At 36.8% G+C, this 6,559-nt stretch overlaps 1 protein-coding gene across 2 annotated transcripts in view; it reads right to left on the reverse strand.

Moving 5' to 3' along the window:
* CCHR15.PART0H8orf48 (chromosome chr15.part0 C8orf48 homolog) overlaps positions 1-5,314 on the reverse strand; it is a 1,144,402-nt gene extending 1,139,088 nt beyond the window's left edge. For both annotated transcript variants that reach the window (XM_044057711.1, XM_044057710.1), the window contains exon 1: positions 4,972-5,314. The gene's annotated coding sequence lies outside the window, so the exon portion shown is untranslated. The remainder of the gene's footprint in view (positions 1-4,971) is intronic.
* Positions 5,315-6,559: the final 1,245 nt, after the last annotated feature.

Here is a 6,559-nt window from a genome sequence, read left to right on the forward strand (position 1 = left end):
GGGGTGAATTTCCTTTCTCCCATCCAGTCGTCAAGGTTTCTTTTGAAGAGGGCCAAAAAGGCACTCTGCTTGACATGTATGGGCAATCTATTCCAGAGTCTGGGGAGCCTCTGGGTCAGGAACCTATCCCTCCAGCATGTTTTGTTTATTGTGATGACAAGGTTTAGATCCCTGGAGCGTGTGGCTCTGAGGGATTGGGATTTCTTTAAGTATATAGGTTCATAGTCTTGTTTAAGTGTATAGGTTCATTTGTCTCTTTCTCCCACATGTTCAACAGACTTTGTAAACCAGTGTGTACACAGCCCAATATCTTGGGCCACCGTTACTAACCTTTCATCTCTTGGTTTGAATTTGCCTCTCCTTAACAATTCCTGCATTCGTTCCTAATCAACATGAGGTTCTTCCATAAGTTTTCTATACTTGCAACTATATTTATGCATTTTCCACATTTCTTGCCTTCTCTTCTGGCCCTTCACCTTATATTATTTCTTTTGTTTTTGACACATTCAGTTGCTGCCTGATTTTTATCTATTTCTGGTTTGATTTCCATTCTTGCTTGACGCTGATATGCTTCTGCTAGATTAAGCAGAGAAGTCATCTTAGATATATTCTCATGTTTCAAAACTTTCACTACGTTTGGATCTTGTGAGGTTAGCAGATATGTGTGGAGTCCCACGATTACAGATCTATACATGTAATCAGTTTCAAGGAGGCCCATACCTCCTTCAGAATGGGGAATATATAATCTTGGTATGCACCGATTTTTATAAATCATTTAGTCATCATGAAGCACCCTTCTTGTTTTCCTATCTAATCTATCCAACATGTTTTGCAGCCAATCACTCCAAAACTGTAAGTTAGGACAGGAAGAGCAAATTGGTTTACAGCGTGGATTTTGTTCCTAGATGTCAACACTGTTTTCAGGATTAATTTCAGTCTTCTAAAGTATTCCTTACCAAGTTTTATTCGCATTTGTACTTGTTTTATTGTTGATCCTTCATCAGTTCCCAAATATTTATATACTCCCTCTTGCTCAAGTTCTTTTATATCACATTCTTGTATTCCTGCTTTAAAGATTGCCTTTGCACATTTATCAAGACCAAATGACATTCCTATATCATCTGAAAAAGTGTTTTGACAACTTGCAGTTGTACTTTCAATTCCTCATCTGATGAGCTATACAGTTTTAAATCATCGACAAAGAGAAGATGAGAAGTCTTTACACTTTGTTGTTTTCTAGGGACCAAATTACAACCAAGACTTAAGCTAAGTAGACATCTTAATGGGTTAAGGGCAAGGCAGAATAGTAGCAGTGACAGAGAGTCACCCTGGAATATCTCCCTTTGAAATTTTTATCCCTGGGATAATAATTTGTCCTTTATCATGGTTTAATTGCAAAGTGGTCTGCCACTCTTTCATGGTCACTGTAATGTAGTTGATCAGTGTAGGGCATATATTATACATTTTTAAGCACTCTTTTATCCATGAATGTGGGATACTATCAAATGCCATACTTAGATTCTTCTCCTTTTTACATTTCTCCACTATGATTTTAAACAACAAATGATCCTTTGGTCCATATGACTTTCTTTTATTGCCCTTTTGTTCTAATGTCATAATTGAGTTTTCTTCTAAATGATGATAAATTCTGTCAGCATCAATTCACATGTATAGTTTATATGTTGTCGGAAAGCAAGTTATTGGTTGATAGTTTTTTGGGTAACTTGCAGGTTCACTGAAGTAGGAGCATTGTTTTTCCTGCTGTTAGCCAAGTTGGTGTCTGTTCAGGGTGCATATGTAAACAGTTCTTACTCATAGCTAAAACTTTGTGTAAAGATGTTAATCCTTTTAAACAGAAGTCAGGTACTGCATCTGGGCCTGGGGTTTTCCAACTGGAGGCTTTTCTCAACTTTGCTTCAATCTCTCTGACTGTTACTTCATCTAATTTCATATATTGTACCTTTAAACTTCTTATTTTTTCTTTTACTTCTTCTATCCATTTAGCATCTTTGTTATCGTCCACAGGATCTTCATAAATACTTCTCCAAAATGTATCTATTTCTTCTTTTTTTGGTGGTCTTTCAATTTCTTTTATCTTGTTTCCCAATTCTCTGTAAAACTTTTTTGGATCAACAATAAATTGCTTATTTTGTACTTTTCCTTTATATGTATCTGCTTATATTCTAAGTTTTTCCACCTGTGCTGAGATTTTTAGCTTGCTATTTGCAACAATGCATGACAGATCCTGGTCTGTTCTCATACTGCGCATTGCTTTTCTTACATCTATCTTTTAGTATTTTTGTTGATCTGTTCCCTCTTCTATATTCGTCTAAAAGTGACACTTCTCGTCTTAATTGCTTTAAAGTTTTCTCTATTCAATACTTCCATGATGGCATTCGATTTTTCCCCTCCCTACCCTGTGCTCTTGTGGTAGAATTTTATCAGTTATTAATTTAGCTGCACAGTAGTATACCCTGTTTATTTCTGTTGTATCACATAGATTTCTATGGACAGTCCTGTGAATGTCATGCCATGAACTGGGAAGAATGACATATTTACAACAGTGTTATAATTCTAAAGGGCATTCATGCATTATCCCTATCTGCTGGGTCATGCATGCATCTGTAGCCTCCAATTACTACAGTTATGCAAGAATATTGGTATGTGTTCATATCTGGAAATGTAATTGGCAGGAAATTATTTACTAAAAGGATAAAAGGCCTAAACAATATGTCCTACATGAACTTACTCAAATCCCTGTTACTGTACTCAATATCCTACAAACTGCTAGGAGGAGACCTGGGTCTGGCATCCTTCGACACAATACTGATGGATTTACTGCAAACAGCATCAGAAATACTCTGTCTAGAGATCTATAACTCTTCTGCAGCATCTACAGAACAGTTTGGAGGAACAGGTATTCCTCGCAGAGGATACTACTGCTCTGGAACAGACTACCCATCCACATAAAACAAAGCTCATCCGTGTCCATATTAAAATGCAACTTGTATTTATGGATGGAAAACAAAAAAATACCCTAGGACTGCCCACTGTACTACTAATGGGCAGAGGCAGCTGCTAAATGCTTCATTGCATGCAGAAGTCCTGTCAAATTATCCATGGTATCATCCTAGTTATTCTCATTTGAGATAATATATAATTATTGACCATGGGATGGTTAAGGCCAATCTATAACCAAATGGGATAGGTTAATTTGAGCAAAGGGAAAACTGGTTAGGATTAAACTGGGCTGCTATGGCAACTAGCCTAGTACTTACCTATAAAAGGCCAACACAGGCAAGTGGTCATAGTAGCTGTCAAATGCACACTTGCTACTAGAAGCAGCTGCTAAGATAAAAGCTTGGACATGGGTGCACTACATCTGCTCCTTACCCTGCTGTCATCTCAGGAAGCAATTAATAATTATTGTCAGTTTCACTTTTTGTGTTAATAGGTTAAAGCATCATTTTAATAAATGGATCTTCTGCTTGGGATGATCTCATTGGTGGCAGCTTGATGGCACACGGCTGGATACGAGACAATATATGGTTGTATTATAATGCTTGTGCACACCATATCCTAAACTGTGAGCTGCTTTTGCACCTCATTCCTAAAAAAAATGTTTTTTGCAGTGTAGTGTCATGTATTGGTGATATTGTTTGGGAATGCACAAAAATACTACTTACTGATCTATCATTTCTGGTTACCATCTTGTAAACATTTCACCTTCAAATATGTTATGTATAACTGCATTTTGCCTGCAAAACCCTTTTTAGCTATATATTGCTCTCTAAAACCTGCATGTGAACAGGAAACTGCATGAAACTATATGGCACAGTAGTATAAAAGAACATAAAAACTACTGGAACGTATGCTCAAAGGAAGTGTGAGCAACAACTGTTTTAACAAGATGGCATCCAGATATGAATTAATATGATTCAGTATTACTTACTATACATATCAATTTAAAAAATCCTGTCTCAATGTGCGGCAGATGCTTTCAATATGAAACTACCAGGAAAATGGACTTTCTAAAGCACAAAATGAGGAACATTCCTCTCAAACAAAAAGATGAGAGGAAACTAAGCCTCTGAAACCCAACTTAAATAAAATTATCCACACACACACACCCAAAAAGGCATGACTGTATTGCGTCCCATTCCTCAACAATCCTGTACTAAATTAATAAATACATAAAATAATCTGAAATCACATGCTACGTCCAACAAAAGGAATTAAAAATGGTGTCTATACATGACAAAGATTTCTGTAGTATGGGTATACACAGGTTACCAAGTATCACCATAACTGCATGTTCAAAAGGTGTTCTTATTGCCTCATGACTTCAAGCACAAAAAAAAAACGGAAACATACCATTTTGAGTCATAATGTGAATACTGCATTAAGGTTGTTATTATGCATTAGCATACCATTCAACCTGTTATTGCAAGAAACCTGGACAAAGCCTAAAATAATGGGGGGGGGGGGGGGGACACAAAATAGGGACATATTTTAAATATTGCTCTTATAAAGTTGCTAAAATACGAAGATTTATTTTAATGCATTCTCTGAATGACGTGAAATCTGAAACTCTAATGCATATCATTATTTAGCAACCTCAATCCTCAGTGATTTGCCAGAAAATCGTAACTTTTATCTGGATCAATCCAAAACTATGAGGCAAAAATCTGGACAGTTGAGAGGCATATATTTGCACTATAGTCCCATACCATACATTCAATACACACAGGGCAGTGGCTAACACAGCAAGGTTTACCAGGGAATTATATTATATAGTGCAGCACTAGCAATTAAAATTTCCAGAGATTCACTTTCGAGGGCATGACTATCTTTAAACGCATACTAAAATAAAAATTTTCATATCCACATTATCTTGGTTAAATGTCAAATTCTTTTAACTACTTTGACATTTCTTCCGAGAACAGAAGCAAAATACTTATACCTGCTTACCTTTACCTCAATGGACGCAAACCGATTAAAGGGTTTTTAACTTGGTTACCAAAACAACTATTGGCCGCAACGAGTGCAACCTTATTTCCAGTCGTAGACAACACATAACGTGTAGATTGAGTCCTGTTAGCCATACTTAGTTGCATTAGTTAAAGTAAAAACCACTAGATGGAGCACGGTTATACTGAATAAAGTTCACTTGTCTTTGCAGTCTGATAACTGTTTTCAGCTCGAGTAATTCATCATTTTCACGTGTAAGAATAAAGAGTAATTAAAATATTAGTTAAACCGATTTCACGCAAGTTATAGCTCTCGCTTTGATTTGTGTACACCTGTCTATTAGGACCGACTTTGGCACGTCATAAAAGTGCGAGCCCTTTCACAGAACGCAATGCTTCGTTTAAATAGTTTTAAAACAAGTTATTCAGGGCAAAAATGTAATAACTGCAGATATATGTATGTATGCACTGAACATTTTAGATATTCAATGAAACTATCTCTTCAACACCTTAAAAGGGGTAGGGGCAATACATATTCAAATGTTTGTCTGTACACATGAAGCTATTGTAACGCATATAAGTGCAAACATTTTTTTTATTTTCTCAAGAGCTACGTTACAATGGAACTGGAACATTTAGTGTTTTTTTTTTTTCTTTTTCTACGGGTTTTTATCTGCGCCAGATTCTCGGCGGGGTGTCTTCTGTGTGAAGTTTGCATGTTCTCCCTGCGTTCGCGTGGGTTTCCACCAAGTACTCCGGTTTCCTCCCACATTCTAAAGACATGCTTCTGGAGCATTTCTCCCCGGGCCTCCGCTGAAAACAGGATCTGTGAAACCTAGTCGGTCTTTCTCGATCAACGAATGTTAAATAAAAAAAAAAATTTAGTATCGTGTTCTCTTATGGGCGATAATATATTCGCAAAGGTAAAATTAACATCTTGATAATTTGCTGTGCCATATTAACTCTTTTAAGTAAAATTGTATCATTATGCTCTCAGGTCATGTAATCCTTTTGAAAGTTTTCTACACCTCTGACTAGACGGACTCAACATTATTTCATTTGTGTCTGCACTGCTCTTCTGTCGGAGACTTGGAGTCCACAAAGATCTGAGAGTAATAAGCAGGGAGGTAGATGTAATTAATATCTGGAATTTGCTACGACCTCCTCTAACTTGACAACTGCTGTAAAATAACTGTTCTGCTAGGAAGCATGTAGACAACAATAACTACTGCTGCTGCATCTCTTCCTGAAATGAATGCTATGTTGCTGGTTTTCAAACATTGATTCAAAGGTTTCCTTTTATGCTTTTATTTAGAAAACACAAAAGTACTCTTGTATTTGTATAATCTTGTGTGGACCACCCAGTTTAACAGGATCTCTCATCAACTTCCAGGTGTAGAGATCTCCAAGGAACTGATACCAGTGCAGGCTCCATATGCCAAAGAACAGTGTGGCATCACTTTATAGCTTGACTGAAATGATAGGCATAGTTTTTATTCTAACTAAAGGGGTGGCGAAAGCCACATAACTATGGGCTAGGCTTATAAATGCCCTTGGGCAGATAGCCTAGTATGAACCTATGACTCCTT

This window comes from Protopterus annectens, chromosome 15.part0 (genome assembly GCF_019279795.1).
Source record: "Protopterus annectens isolate FY-2018-M chromosome 15.part0, PAN1.0, whole genome shotgun sequence".
Lineage (NCBI taxonomy): Eukaryota > Metazoa > Chordata > Ceratodontiformes > Protopteridae > Protopterus > Protopterus annectens.